Source organism: Bidens hawaiensis, unplaced genomic scaffold (genome assembly GCF_021521415.1).
Source record: "Bidens hawaiensis isolate Kalapana, Puna unplaced genomic scaffold, B.hawaiensis_p1.1 tig00019715_1, whole genome shotgun sequence".
In the NCBI taxonomy this organism is placed as follows: Eukaryota; Viridiplantae; Streptophyta; class Magnoliopsida; order Asterales; family Asteraceae; genus Bidens; species Bidens hawaiensis.
This window is the reverse complement of record NW_027492996.1, coordinates 305,486-322,410: the sequence shown is the minus strand read 5'-3', so window position 1 is coordinate 322,410 and position 16,925 is coordinate 305,486.

Below are 16,925 nucleotides of genomic sequence, written 5' to 3'. Positions count from 1 at the left end.
AGTAAAGCGGTTTATGAGAAAGACCGGGAGAAAGTTTGTCGGTGGAAAGCCAGGGTTTGACAAGACGAAGGTGAGATGCTACAATTGTCAGCAAAACGGTCACTTTGCAAAGGAATGCAGGAATGAGCGTGTGGAACGAAGTCAGGGCAGGTCTACACAGAAAAGTGGGGGTTCTAAAGATTATAGTGCAATGATTTCCAGAGGAGACGGAGAATACAACTGGAACTTGCATTCTGAAGAAACTTTTGAGCAGGAAAATTTGGCGAAGGTTGAAACTGAAGAAAGTGAGAAGGTTACCGGAGAAGAAAAAGCTTTTATGGCAGATGTTAAAGACCAGCACTCCGAGGTATGTTCTAAACCTACATGTTTTAAATGTGAAAACTTGTCTGAGCAATTAGCAACTAAAACCGATCAGTATGTTAGGTTGGATGCTGAATTTAAAACCCTAAAAGAAGATCATCATTTTACAAAAGCAAGAGAAAATAGCTATAAAGTCAAAATAAAAGCCTGTGAAAAAGATGTTAAAAGTCTAAAAACAAAACTTGCTGAAAAAATTGAAGTGATTGATTTAAGCTATGAAGTTTTGGAAGAAAAAACCAAACTAATTGCTGATAGAGAAAAACAGATTGCTGATCACCAGGTAAAAGTGGTGGAACTGAATAGAAAACTAGAGCATTTCAGAAATTCCTCTGCTATTCTTGATCACCTTGTTAGTGATCAAGGTTCCTCTGCTAAGAGAGAAGGAATCGGTTATCATGAGGTTCCACCACCTTCTAATCACAATTACACTTTTAACCCTAGTGTTCAGAAATCTGTTGACTTTGAGGTTGCTCAGACAGTACCAGTTAAAATAACTTGTAAAGAACCAAATGTCAATGGAGGCGAAACAAGTTCACCTGTTTCAAGTGTTCAAATTTCTGATCCAAGTCCAGTCTCATCGGATTCGGATAAGTCATCCGAGTCTGGTAAGGAAAAAGAGGAGGTGGTATTACCCAATGGTGGAGAGAAAGATAAGACGAATAAAAAGAGTACTCCACTAAACCCGTACGCCCCACCATATGTGAGACGAACGGGCGGTAATAAAGCCTCGACATCTAAAACACCGGTTGATAAAAAAATTGAGCATAGGTGTTGTTTTAGGTGTAATCAATTAGGGCACCTAGTTGCAGATTGCCCTCTGAAGCAGCGATTCAGAGGTGTAAGGCCTACTAAAACTGAGAATGAAAACCACAAGCTTTAATAGTAATAGTAATTAGGGCACCTACTAATAGTAATTATCATGCTGCTAAAAATGAAAACCATTTAAAATTCAAACATGTGACTAATTCAGGTTTTCATAGAAACAAATCTCAGTTTTACACTGCTAATAACCAAACCACAAGCTTTAATTCTTTCAATTCACAAAGGTTTGGAAGGCCTCACAATCAATCTTCAAGGAGGTATCCTAATAGGACTTACAGGAATTATCGAGATACTAACTTTGGAAAGCCAAAGTTTGGGATGTATAGATCCAAGACCAATTGGTCTTGGGTCCCTAAATTCTAAACTTTTGGTTTATTGTGCAGGAACAGTTGAACAGGGCTGCCAACAATCTTTGGGTTGTGGATAGCGGCTGTTCCCGGCACATGACGGGTAACAAATACTTGTTACACGATTTGAAACCTGTTCAAGGAGGGAGAGTGAGCTTTGCCGGTGAAAGTGGAGGCAAGATTACAGGAATGGGAACGGTGTCGAACGGAAAGATGACATTGCAGAAAGTTAACTTTGTAGAAGAATTGAAGCACAATCTGCTGAGTTTGTCGCATATCTGTGATAAGGAGTACACCGTTCATTTTACAAAGAATGAGGCGATTGTGTTGCAACCTGGTTTTCAGATACCAGAGGAGTGGATTGTGATGAAGGCTCCACGTGAAAGGAATACATATATTATGGATATGAGGTCGACTGAAATGGCCACGGAAGAATCATGCCTTATAACAAAAGCGAGCGAATCGGAGTCCGAATTGTGGCATAGGAGAATGGGGCACATTCATCTTCGGAAGATGAACCACATTGTCAAGAATGGACTTGTGCTGGGCGTTCCCTTGAAGAGTTTCAATTTTGAAGATAAATGTATAGCGTGCAAGAAGGGAAAGCAGCGCAAGAAATCCCATCTCACCAAGAAAGTCAATTCAATTGCCAGTACCCTAGAATTGCTTCACATGGATCTCTTCGGTCCCGTGAATGCAAAAAGTCTAGGAGGTACTTCTTACTGCTTGGTGATCACTGATGATTACTCACGATATTCGTGGGTATATTTCCTGAAATCAAAAGATGAAACGGCTCAGATGGTGAAGAATTTGATTACCAAAGTTAAGAACGTTATGGATAAAAGGGTTAAGTTCATCAGGAGTGACAATGGAACGGAGTTCAAGAATTTTGAGATGGAGATCTTCTGCCTTCAGAAAGGGATCGAACACCAATACAGCGCTCCGTATACACCGCAACAGAATGGAGTGGCTGAAAGGAAGAACAGAACATTAATTGAAGGAGCCAGAACTATGCTGGCTGATTCAAAGCTTCCTGTGGTGTTCTGGGCTGAAGCTGTTGCTACAGCCTGTTATGTTCTGAATAGAGTCTTAACTGTTAAAAGACTTGGTAAAACGTGTTATGAGCTTATGCATGGGAGAAAGCCCAACTTGAGTGGTCTTGAACCATTCGGGTCCCCTTGTTCGATTTTAAAGACAAATTCTAAATTTGGTGAAGTAGCTGATGAAGGAATCTTAGTCGGTTATGTTGTTAGGACTCCCAACAGACGTGTCTTTAATACATCGACCAGCAAGGTTGAGGTGGTGTGTATCACCGATATCACAAGTTACCAACCGCCAAAACCAAGCAACGGACCTGCTGAGTTTTTCGACTATGTTAAACTTTTTAAGTCTTTTAACATACCGTATTTGGATATTGCTGAAGAAGAAGAGAGAGTTGCTACGAAGATGATCCTTGATGAGGAAGAAAACCTATTGCAAAGACAGCTGATCGATAAATGTCAACCTTCCTCATCAAATGCTATCGATACCCCTGAAGAAGAATTTTTCAATCCATTTCACTCTCAGCATGAAACAACCATTGACGAGCTCTCTTCTAACTTGGAAGACAATTTGCATGTCGGTTCTGTTCCGACCACGAGAATTCATAAAGATCACCCTTTGGAGAATGTGATTGGTGATGTGTCCTCCGGTGTACAAACAAGACGTAGCTTGAATGAGCACACCTGTGTTTACACAAGCATCAAGGAGACATGCATAATCAACGAATGCTTGTACACCTGCTTTATCAGCCAGATTGAACCGAAGAATTATCAAATGGCTCTCAAGGACAGCTCGTGGGTCGAAGCTATGCAAGAAGAGTTGGCTCAATTCAAGAAAATGGAAGTTTGGACTTTGGTTGAAAAACCGAAGCATGTGCATGCGATAGGCACAAAATGGGTGTTTAAGTGCAAGAGAGATGAGAAAGGGATTATCATAAGAAACAAGGCGAGGCTAGTCGTTAAAGGTTTTAATCAACAAGAGGGGATTGATTATAATGAAGTGTTCGCTCCTGTCGCAAGGTTGGAAGCCATTAGATTGTTTTTGGCGTTCGCTGCTTATAAGAAGATGAAGGTATTTCAGTTGGATGTGAAGAGTGCGTTTCTGAATGGGAAAGTTGATGAGGTAGTGTATGTTGAGCAACCTCCGGGTTTTCCTGACCCAGTCTTTCCTGATCACGTGTACAAGTTAAGCAAGGCATTGTATGGACTACATCAGGCACCTCGTGCCTGGTATTCAACTTTATCAGATTACTTGCTTGAAAATGGGTTTGAAAGAGGGAAGATAGATAGCACGTTGTTCTTCAAGAGAGATGGAAGCGACTTCCTGCTGGTGCAAGTCTACGTGGATGACATTATCTTTGCTGCATCAAGAGTCTCCATGTGTCAAGATTTTGAGGCCGTCATGAAAAAGAGGTTTGAAATGAGTGCTATGGGTGAACTAACTTTCTTTTTAGGATTGCAGGTTGATCAGAAGAAGGATGGGATGTTCATTCATCAGACCAAGTATGTCCATGATGTGCTCAAACGTTTCAAGATGGAGGACAGCACTCCATTCGACACTCCAATCTGCGTTAATCACAAATTGGGTGCTGAGTCAGACGGTGATGCAGATGTGGACCCAACTCAATATTGGGCTATTATAGGTTCTTTAATGTACTTAACTGCTTCTAGGCCTGATATAATATTTGCTGTTTGTCTTTGTGCACGCTTTCAGGCAAACCCAAAAGAATCTCATCTGAAGGGTGTGAAGAGGACACTGAGGTATCTCAAGGGCAAACCGAAGCTGGGGTTGTGGTACCCGAGAGGAGGAGACTTGGAGTTAGTCGCTTACACAGATTCTGATTATGGAGGGTGCAATCAGAGTCGGAAGTCAACAATTGGAGGATATCAGTTTCTTGGTGGCAGATTGATGTCGTGGCAATGCAAGAAACAGACTTCGGTCGCAATTTCAACCTGTGAAGCAGAATACATGGCAGCATCCAACTGCTGCTCCCAGGTTCTTTGGATTCTACAACAGTTGCGCGACTATGGTCTGAATTTCTTACTTACTCCTATTTGCATTGATAACACAGCTGCTATCTCAGTAACTAACAATCCCGTGAAGCACAGTAAAACTAAACATATTGACATACGTCATCATTTTATACGGGATTGTGCTGAGAAGAAACTGATTGTGCTTGAAAAGGTGGATACGCTTGATAATTTCGCTGATCTTTATATTAAAGCGTTTGACAAAACAAGATTTCAAAACCTTATCAAGCTGAACGGGATGATCAATCCCGAGTAACCATGCTTTTCATGTTATATTTAAAAAAAAAAAAAAAAAACGTCACTATCGCTTAAAAATATGTCGGTTGCCTCAGTTTGAAGGACTTGTCTTCGGATATGTTTTGGTCCTCATTTTCTACATGTAGAATTTGAGGATAGCCATTAACCAAAGGACTGAAAGTGACCGGGGCGGTTTATGATGAGTTTTCTTTCTTTCGCATAAAATTAGTCGATTATACTTAGTTAGAAGGACACATACTAGTATGTGGTCGGTCCAGCTGATCCATTGGATCTTCGGGATAGCCGTTTACCTGAAGACTTTGTTTTGGTCGGGGCGATTAATGTTAAAATTTTTAAAAGGGAAATGAAATTATTTTTCAAGTCTACTACTTCGTAAGAAGTTCGTTTGCTATGTTTAACAGAAAATTGATCCAACCTTGGAAAATGATAGATATACTGATTCTGTGTGCTTAACTAGTGAAGTTATTAGGCTTAAAAGGCTTTAGGACAGTCATTGTATGTCATGGTAGCTTTTTATGGTGCGTAAAAGTAGATGTGATACAAACTAAATTTACTCGATTTTACGTGGAAACTCCTTACGAGTTTTGCATGTCTTCATATATATCTTTCCGAATGATAGGCAGAAAAGAGATTACCCAGTCATACACGAGCCCATGTGTGTTCTGATTCCCGTGAAGATAGCGTTTCAAGAAACTGCAGTGATCCAGATTCGGGACTTGCAGTTGTTTACTACTCTGAAGTCTATGTAAATGTTTATCATAAAAAAAAAAAAAAAAAAAAAAAAAATAGGAGTCATTGAAACATTCTATAGCTGAAAATGTCAAGACTCCTCAATCATGGAGTAAGAAAGAGAACGGGAACCAGATGAAGAGTACATACAAACTTAATCAGACACTATGGGTCGAGGTCAATTCGGGGTGACTTGGGGAAAGCCAAATACGCTTTGAGAATAGATAGGAGGCATCATAATTTCTGAGTTGTTGCCCACTTAAATTTTGAGGCATAATTGAACCTAACTCGTATCACAGAAACGATGAAAACCATCTTAAGTTATTTACCTGCTTACAACCTGTTTCTTTATGTCATAATACAGCTAAACACGGATCTATGTGACAGTCACGTAATTAGTATGATTCCTGTTCGGATCTTTTCTAAAACGTAGTACTCCCTATCGAGACTGAAATTTGATCCCTTGTACTTTAATTTTTAAAAGTTTTTTATACTTAGGTAGTTTTATGATTTTGTATATGGTTACTTGGACTTGATCGTGTCATTTAATTCTTAAAGGGAAGTTTTAAAACTTAAATACAAAATGTTCGAATTATAAGGGTTGATTTTGTAAATATAGGCGAAGTTGTTAAACAGGCGAACTTGTGAATAACTTCGCCTAGGCGAAGTTAACCGTAACTTCGCCTGTATAACATCGTCCCTATATAAGGATTTTCAAAGGTCAAACTGTTCATATTTTTCAAATTCAGCGAACTTGTCTGCAAAACCCTAAGCGAACTTCTCGATAACTTCGCGAAGTTATCTGTCGATTCATCTTTGTTATCTTTCTTTGATTTCAAACAGATTTATAGGTTTGTTGGGTCATCATATCGTATAATCAATGTTCATTGATGTTAATCTGAGGTCGTTTCGACTTGTTTCGTGACCTCGGTCGATCGACCTTTATTACCGATTTTCATAACTTGTTTTTTACGTGTTCATAATCATTCTGATCGTCTACATATCCTTAAAATCTTGTGTTTTAGAGTCCTCAATCGCCAATCTAACCAAAACATCAGATTTTCCGACTTAGATTCTGCTTACTGTTGTCGTTTCAGATTCAGGCGAACTTAAGGTTTGGGCGAAGTTATCCGTAACTTCGCCTGAGTCTAAACTTCGCCTGAGGCGATGTTGTGGTGAGGCGAAGTTAACATTAACTTCGCCTAGACCTTTTAACTTATCAGTTATCAGACGAACTTAAAGATGAAGCGAAGTTGTTCCCAACTTCGCCCCAACTTTAACTTCGCCTATACTGATTTTATCACAACTTTGCTCATGGTAACAAGCGAACTTGTGTTATGCCTTAACGTTTATCTAACTTGATTCGTTTGTGGCAGATATGGCTGCTGTTGCCGGTGCTGGAGGTGCTGGAGGAGATGACGGAGATAATCAGAGGCAATTCTTCCCAGGTCACAACATGTTCATCACCTTAGACCCGGAAGCGAGTGGTGTGGAGGATTACCGCGAGATAATCACATTCCTCCTTCGCTCGAGGATATTCCACGCAATCACTACGACTCTGCCGATTTCCTTACCCAATATTGAGGATTTCTGGCAGACGGTGGAATACGATTGCCGCGTTGAGCCCCCGGTTATGAGAGCAACCGTCAATAATCAAGAAGTTCAGTTCTCGTCTGAACAAATTCGGGTGGCGTTACGTTTTGGAGAGGAGACTAGGGATGACCCTACAGAGTTTGTTGCTCCGTTCCGCGATGGAGCATTTCTACGAATGGGCTATTCTGGTCCATTGGGCGATACACAACGGAGGAAGGGTTTCCTAATTGATCAGTGGCGCTTCCTCATGCACGTAATGATTGTCTGCATGTCTGGGAGGAAGGCGGGCACTGATGGTATGGGTGCGAACATGCAGTCAGCAATGACTGCTCTGACTTATAACAAACGTTATAGCTTTAGTCAGATGGTCTTTTACGAGATCGATAGACAGAGAAGAGCGATGGCCCGTGAGAGGTTCATCATGTATCCACGACTCATTCAGATGATCTTGAATCATGTTGCTACCACGTTGCCTCAACGACGTCCAATACGATACGTGGAGAGTGTGAGCAAACTTATCTTCGCTCAATGCCGAACATCCAGTGCGAGGAGCAAGCCTGAACTGCGTCCAAGGCATACTCCACTCTTTGGGTACTTAATAAACCCGGGGTATGTGCCAGCTCGTGGGGATGAGTTCAGAGACCCGGCACCACAACAGGCAGGAGCATCTCAAGCTATATCTGCTGCTCATGTTGTGTCACCGGAGGAGGAAGTGGACCTTGATGCAGAATTCGGAGGTCAAGGATTCTTCGATATGGATCGGGTGGATCCAGAGGAGAACGTTCAGATCCTAGTTGAATGTGTCTCGACTGTGCGTATTACTAGAGCAGCTACGACGGTGGCTGACTCAAATCTTGATGATGTTATGGATGAGGCGAGAAGGATGTTGGTGACTCAAGAGAGAACATTTGGGAAGAGAAAGAGGACAGTTGATGATAGCGAGTCAGAAGAAGAAGAGAATATTCACAAGTTGATTAGACGTTCAAGACGGGAAAGGACAGGTGCAGGTATGGGAGCTGGAGAGACTTCAAGAGTTGTACGTTTCGCTCCGCCCGCACTATCAGGTATGTCGATTGTTCCTACATCACTACAGGTCACAGGTTTAAGCGCCGCGGATGTTCCCGTGGTGGCTACATCATCAGCTTTTGGCATCCCAATCACTACTATCCAGCTGACGACTCCGGAGATTGTGTCATTACCACCTCCAACGCTTACTCCGTCGGAGGTTGTTGCACAATTTGTTGAGTCGACAGTCGTTGCAACTGCAGGGTTGTCGGTCACGATACCACCTGCGGTTACGTCCACAACTACTTCTGATGTCCCGGTTACATGTGAAATCCCATCTCAGTATTCTCAAGACACATCTCACATGAGGTTCGATTTCGATGCAACCCTCTCAGACTCGGAGAGAATAGCTGCACTTGAGCGGGTCGTGGCAGAGCAATCGAGGATAAACTTTATCCAGACCCAGGCTATTCAGCGCCTAGTAACAGAAAATCAACTACAGTCGTCCCTCCTGGTTGAACATGGGAGAATTATAGATGCTATGAAGGAGTTCTTGGCATCTCAGGGGGAGACAAGCTGTAAAGGCGACGAGTTAAGGACAAAGAAGAGGAATGACAGAGACGATGATCCCAATGCATCGAAAGGTGCAGGTGGTGAGTTGCCAAGAACTACTCAAGCTCTTGGGACTTCCACAGCTCAGGGGGAGTCTGCAGGTGCGGCTGGCAGTTCTGGTGGTGATGAGGTGGTGATGGTTGATGATGAAGGAATGGGAGATGATGTGATTGATGCTTTGAAAGAATTAGATGATGATATGTTTAGTGATGATGTGTTGTTTGATGATGATGTGCTGCCAATTGAGGAGATTGAGAAGATTGGAGCTCAGATTGTGATTGAAGAAGGTGAAATAGTTGAAGAGAATGTCTAGCATGACATTCCAGGTGTGGAGAAAGCAGATATGGGTAATGAGACAGTAATCGATGAGACTGAATGGGAAGAGCAGCCTAGGTGGAAGGAAGGCTATGCTCAGTGGTTCGTCAAAACGAAGAAACCAGCGGTCCCTACAATGTTTAAGAAGAGTTACAATATTAAAGGCTATGCTGAAGCGAAGAAAGGGATTATTTGCTGGATCTATGATGAGAAGTTGAAGCTCTTTGTGATTAAACGGTATGACGGCGTTCAGTATTTTAAAAGAATGTTAAGGTCGTTGAATACACTGCCGGAATGTGAAGTGAAAGACTTAGCCAGATTGGGGTTAATCAATCGAAATGACGATAATATGGCTAGAGTCATTGAGAAAATTGTATGGAGAGAGAGTATAAAAGAGAAGAAGTTTGAGCTGTTGAAACCGCAGAAGGAAAAACTTGTTGAAGACAAGGATAGAGGTTTGAGAACTGATGGAAAACCTTGGATGGTCATGAAGTATAAACCGATCCGGTGTTTGAAAGAAGTACCGATGAAGCTTATGCCCAAGGATGTGCTTAAAGACCTAAAGTGGTGGTATGTGGATTGTGAGACAGCAGAGGCAGTGATGGAAGACGAGGATGAACAAGAGCTCCTAAGAGTTTACGATCCGATGCATTTGGTAAACTTATCGCAAGCTGATCTGCAGGTGCTCAATGAGAAGAAAATCTTTTATATTCCTGCTTGGAAGGACGAAGCGAGGAAGTATCAAAGAGTTGTGTCAGTTTGTGTTAGAGAAGGAGTGCATGCGTGAAGATACAAGGTTGAAGATTACAAGACAAGTGCTTAAAGATCAAGATATGAAGCTACTGCCAAGGGGGAGTCTGTTGGTGCATAATGTCAGTAGTTCATAGTCTAGTGTCTGTAATCGAGTCTGTAATGTTTAATTATGTTTTGTATGTTTAAGCGAAGTTACTGACAAGTTCGCTTAACAGGCGAACTTGTTAGTCAAGCGAAGTTATGGACAACTTCGCCTGAACATACCAGGCGAAGTTGTCGTGTATTTATATACCTAGCTTACGGCTTGGTTAAAGGTATCGTGAAGTTGTTTGTTTCAGTAGTTCGAGTTCATTTGTAACGTGAGGACGAGAGTCTGTAACAGTGATATTACATCACGTGGTTGAGTTATAATATATAACATGTGTTCGTTTCGTGTGTTCGTGTGATTCGTGTTCTATACTTGTAAAGATCTACGCAGGGATTCCGCACCTGAGTTGATCGAGATATCTCGTGCGATCCGTCCAGGGAACCTACAATAAGTCCTATCTATTCACCACTATCCCACTAGTCTTCCAACGTCCATTGACCACGTGCTAGTAGCTTCCAAGTTGCAAGATTTAAGGTGGACCAAGTCACATAGCCGTTACTTCTGTTGAACATTAACCTACACACATGAAACAATTGTTAATAATATTAACCTTTGAGGATCCTTGATCTTCGACATGGTTCTGGAGCTCTTCGGGAGGATAACTGATCTAGACATATCTTCAAGGATAATATATCCTCAGCAGAGAAAATATCAGTCCTAACAAGTATTTCGTTTGTTGTTTTGGTGATGTTTATAGAAGTTGTTGGTGCATAATGTCAGTAGTTCAGTATCTCGTGTTTTGTATGTGTCTGTAATCGTGTTAGATTGTTTGTTTTGGTTTTGAATATTGTTTTACACAGGTTCGCCTGGGATGTAGGCGAACTTGGAGATAAGCGAAGTTATAACAACCTCGCCTAGTATCGTATGTAAACCTGACTTCGGTTTATTTTGAAATAGTTTTTTTTGAACGTGTACTGGTGATTATTGATATCACGTGTTGAAGTGTGGGAATACAATCGTGTTTATTAGTATTGTGACGTGTGTTTGTTTATCGGTTCAACATATTATCCATCTTACGCTCGTATCGTATTACGTGGGGATTCCGCACCCTCGTGTTACGAGATACTCTTGCGTAGATCTGGCTGGGAACCTACAATTGGTATCAGAGCCATTTGCTCGTGATTGTGTGGTTCGGGATTATCATACGGGTGTAAAGATCGTTCCGTTCGACTATTCGCGGAACGAGTTTACGTTGAAATACCTAGTTTTTGTGTCTTACCCATCTCCCACCATCAAATATACCCCAAAACACCTTCGCATACCTCGCAATACATCCAATTAAAACCTACAAAACCTTGTGTTCATCAGGCGAAGTTGCCGTCATCTTACGTAGGGTTTAAGCGAACTTATAAGGTTTAAGCGAAGTTAAGAACAAGCGAAGTTGAGTACAACTTATAAGCAAACTTATAAGGTACAAGCGTAGTTAAGTCCAAGCGAAGTTACGTCCAAGCGAAGTTATATTAACATCGCTATCTGATCACTGTTTAAAAAAAAATACTTTCTTTGTATTTCGAGTCGTGTTTCTTCCAACTATGACTTCAATAAACATTACAGAACTGGTAAAAATGGAGGTTGAAGCCGGTTCAGCAACTAAAGCTCCAAAAATGTTCAAGGGTACCGATTTCGTTGCATGGAAAGATCGGTTTGAACAGTATGTGAAGTATCAAGATGCTAAAATGTGGGTTTACATTCAAGACGGATATATTCCACCAACATCCTTGTTTCAAGGTTGTGAACAAATTAAGAAGTACAGTAAGATGGAAGAGGAGGAAAAGAAAATGTATGAGGCAGAGAGTAAAGCTCATGCAGCAATAACAATGGCTCTTCCACAAGAGATTCTTCATACCTTCAAGAAGTACAAAACTGCTAGAGAGCTATGGGAAGCACTAGAAAATAGATATGAAGGTAATGTGGAGATACGTGCTTCCAAGACAAAGCTGCTAAAAACCCAATTCTCTGTATTCAAGTATTTGAAAAATGAATCACTTGACGATATCATCACAAGATATTATCACTTGATGACCGAACTAAGTAATTACTCCATTGAATACAAGGAAGAAGAGATAATAGAGAAACTTCTTGATGCTCTTCCACCGAAATGGGAAATATACACGGTTCTGATGAGAGAGGATAAAGACTTTGCCAAGATTGATTTAGAAACAGCGGTCAATAAATTACGAAATTTTGAACTTAACATGGTTCGGAAGGAGACACCAACTGATCAGGTTCAGGATCCGGGAATGTATGGTACGAAAGTCACTCCAAGCTCAAGTTCAAAATCAGAATCCTTTGCCTACTACTCAAAGGGAGAATCAAACTCAAACTCAAACTCAGCTCAGGATGGTCATGTGATTCTCAATATGGATGGCGACGTATGTTTCGTAGCTGGAGGTAGTAATCCTTCAAAACCTCAAGCCACAACTGGAAATTTCTCGTAAAATGTTCCAAGCTACAACTACTCACAGATGCCCATGAGTGTTAAATCAGCTGAACAGCAGTTGGCTTTCTATGCATCCTTCATTGCATCTTATGAGAACTACATCAAAGGTAAAATAGTCGACCCTGCAACTTTGGATGAAGACTATGATCAGATCGATGCTGATGATTTGGAAGAGATGGACCTGCAGTGGCAGATGGCTATGATAGCAAGAAGGGTAAAGAGATTCATGAAGAAAACGAGTAGAAAGTTCGTTGGAGAAAGACCAGGGTTTGATAAATCAAAGGTTCGATGTTACAACTGTCAACAAAATGATCACTTTGCTAAGGAATGTACAAATGAGAGAGTCGAACAAAGTCAGAACAGGCCTGCACACAACAGAATGGGGGAGGTAGTGAGAATAGGGCTATGGTATCTAGACAGAATGGTAAATACAACTGGAATATACAAGTTGAGGAAGTTCTCAAACATGCTAATTTGGTAAACATCGAAACTGGAGGAAGTGAGAGGGAGACGGGAGAAAATCAAGCATATATGGCAGAAGTGAACGACCAGCTCTCTGAGGTAAGTTCTGAACTTTATTGTGAACAATGTGAAAATCTGTCTGAACAATTGAAAACAATAACTGATCAGTTTGTTAATTTGGACACACAATTTAAAACCTTAAAAGAAGATCATCACTATACTAAATTAGAGAAAACAGTTACTCGGTAAAAATAAAAGCAAGTGAAAAGGATATCAGAAGTCTTAAAGCCAGTCTAGCTGAAAAATACAAGTAATTGATCTTAGTTATGAAGTGCTAGAAGAAAAAACCAAACTAATTGCTGAAAAAGATAAACAGATAGCTGATTACCAGGTAAAAGTGGTGGAACTAAACAGAAAAATTGAACAATTTAGAAATCTCTCAGCAATGCTAGATCACATCATAAGTGTTCAACGTTCACCGGTTAACAAAGGGGGAATTGGATTTTCTGAAGTTCCACCACCGTATAACAATAACTATACTTATAATCCTAGTAATCAGCAATCTACTAATGTTGAGATTAGTCAGACAGTTCCAGTCAAAATTTCGACTAAAGAACCTGAAGTTGATAAGAGCGAAACGAGTAAGTCAATTTCTAATGTTGAGATTTCTGTCCCAAGCTCTGTCTCATCAAATTCGGACAAGTCATCCGAATCGGGTGAGATAAAAGAAAAGGTAGTGTTACTAAAACGTGGGGAAGAATATAAGCCCGATGAAAAGAATTCCTCTCTAAACCCGTTCGTCCCACCATATGTTAGACAAACGGGTAGTAATGCAACCTCGACATCTACAACAACTGTTGAGACGAAAGTTCAAAACATAAGTTGTTTCAGATGCAACAAAGTAGGACACCTTATTGCTGACTGTCCTCTAAAACAGAGAAAATTTAGAGGTATGAGGCCTCCGAAAACTGGGAATAAAACGAATACTAATTATGATACTGGTAAGAATGCGAACACACCAAATTTCTGACATTGGACTAATCCAAGGTTTCAAAGAAATCAGTCTCATTTTTTCCCAGTTAACTACCAAACCAACCATTATAATTCAGTTAATTCACTAAGGTTTGGATGGCCTCATAGCCAGTCCTCTAGAAGGTTTCCTTTCAGAACTTACAGAAACCATTCTCAAACTGACTTTGGGCAACCAAAGTACTAGATGCCGGTCAACAGATTTAATCGACCCAAGACCAGTAGGTCTTGGGTCCCCAGGTTTTAATCTATTTCTTTAATTGTGCAGGAACAGTCAAACAGGGCTGTAAACAATATGTGGGTTGTTGACAATGGCTGTTCCCGGCACATGACTGGTAACAAGAAATTGTTACGTGACTGGAAATCTGTTCAAGGAGGAAGGGTTAGTTTCGCCGGAGAGAGTGGAGGTAGAATCAGTGGTATTGGAACTGTGACTAATGGAAGAATGAAGTTAAAGAAGGTGAATTTTGTGGAAGAGTTGAACCATAACTTGTTGAGTGTGTCTCAGATTTGTGACAAAGAATACACGGTGCATTTTACTAAAAATGAGGCAATCGTTCTTTATCCTGGTTTCAAGATACCAGAGGCCTGGGTGGTGATGAAGGCTCCAAGAGAAAAGAACACGTATGTGATGGATATGAGGTCAACTGAGATGACAATAGAAGAGTCATGTCTTCTGTCAAAGGCAACTGAGTCGGAGTCAGAGTTATGGCATTGAAGAATGGGACATATACGTCTTCGCAAAATGAATTACATTGTCAAGAATGGGCTGGTGCTTGGAGTTCCCTTGAAGAATTTTAACTTTGAAGATCAATGCTTGTCGTGCAAGAAAGGAAAGCAACACAAAAAACCTCATCACTCCAAGAAGGTTAACTCAATTTTCAGTACCCTAGACCTACTTCACATGGATCTCTTTGGTCCCGTGAATGTAAAGAGCCTAGGTGGAACGTCATACTGCTTGGTTGTAACTAATGATTACTCTCGATACTCTTGGGTATACTTTCTGAAGGCAAAAGATGAGACAATTCAGTTGGTAATTAACTTGATTACCAAGGTTGAAAATATTGTTGGGAGAAAGGTTAAATACATCAGGAGTGATAATGGTCAGAGTTCAAGAACTATCAGATGGAGATGTTCTGCTTACAGAAACGGATAGAACATCAGTACAGCGCCCCGTATACTCCGCAACAAAATGGGGTAGCTGAGAGGAAGAATAGAACGCTAATCGAAGGATCCAGAACCATGCTGGCAGATGCTAAACTTCCCGTGGTGTTCTGGGCTGAAGCTGTTGCCACAGCCTGTTATATCCTTAATCGTGTTTTAACTGTTAAAAGATTAAATAAAACTTTTTATGAACTCATGCATGGTAGAAAGCCAAACTTGAATGGTCTCGAACCTTTCGGGTCCTCATGTTCGATATTAAAGACAAACTCAAAATTTGGTGAGAAAGCCGATGAAGGTATTTTAGTCGGATATGTTGTTGGGACTCCCAACAGAAGAGTCTTTAATTTATCGAACAACAAGGTTGAGGTGGTATGTAACACTGACATTACGAGTTACAAATCACCAAGGCCTAGCATGGGACCTGCTGAAGCTTTCGACTATGATAAACTATTCAAATCTTTTAATATGCCTTACTTGGATTTTGCAGAAGTTGATGAGAAAATTGCTTCACAGATTCTGTATGACGAGGAGGAAAATATTGTGCAACGTCCGCGATACGATGAAAGTCAACCTTCCTCGTCAAGTGCCGTTGATACTCCTGCTGCCTCTACTGAAGAAGAATTCTACATTCCATTTCACTCTCAACATCAATCACCCACTGATGAACTCTCTTCAAATTTAGAAAACAATCTGGAAGTCGGTCCGGTTCAGACTACTGGAGTTCACAAAAATCACCCTTTGGAGAACGTGATAGGTAATCTGTCTGACGGTGTTCAAACAAGAAGAAGTTTGGATGAACACACATGTGTTTACGCAAGCATTAAAAACACGGGTATCATAAATGAATGCTTGTACACCTGCTTCATCAGCCAGATTGAACCGAAGAATTATCAAATGGCTCTAAAGGATAGCTCGTGGGTCGAAGCCATGCAAGAAGAATTAGCACAGTTTGAGAAGATGGAAGTATGGAAATTAGTTGAAAAACCACAGAATGTAAATGCTATTGGTACAAAGTGGGTTTTTAAATGTAAGAGGGATGAGAAAGGGATAATCATACGGAACAAGGCAAGACTGGTAGTAAAAGGGTTTAATCAGCAAGAAGGAATCGATTACAACGAAGTGTTTGCTCCTGTGGCAAGATTGGAAGCAATTCGACTATTTTTGGCATTTGCTGCACACAAAGAGATGAAAGTGTTCCAGGTAGATGTGAAAAGTGCCTTTCTTAATGGTAAAGTTGATGAGGTGGTGTATGTTGAACAACCTCCGGGATTTCCTGACCCAGATTTTCCTGATCATGTGTACAAACTGAGTAAAGCTTTATATGGGCTACATCAGGCCCCTCGTGCTTGGTACGCAACCTTGTCCGATTACTTGCTTGTGAATGGGTTCGAAAGAGGAAAGATCGATAGCACGCTGTTTGTCAAGAGAAAGGGGGAGATTTTCTACTCGTTCAAGTCTATGTGGACGACATCATTTTTGCTGCATCAAAAGTCGCCATGTGTCAGGAATTTGAAGCAGTCATGAAAAAGTGGTTTGAAATGAGCACCATGGGAGAATTAACTTTCTTTTTGGGATTACAGGTAGATCAGAAGAAAGATGGGATGTTTATTCATCAAACAAAATATGTCCATGATGTTCTCAAACGCTTCAAGATTGACGATAGCACCCCATTTGATACTCCAGTATGTGTCAACCACAAACTAGGTGCTGATTCTGACAGTGATGAAGACGTTGATCCCACCCAATATCGAGCAATCATAGGTTCTTTAATGTATCTAACTGCATCTAGACCTGATATTATTTTTGCAGTTTGTCTT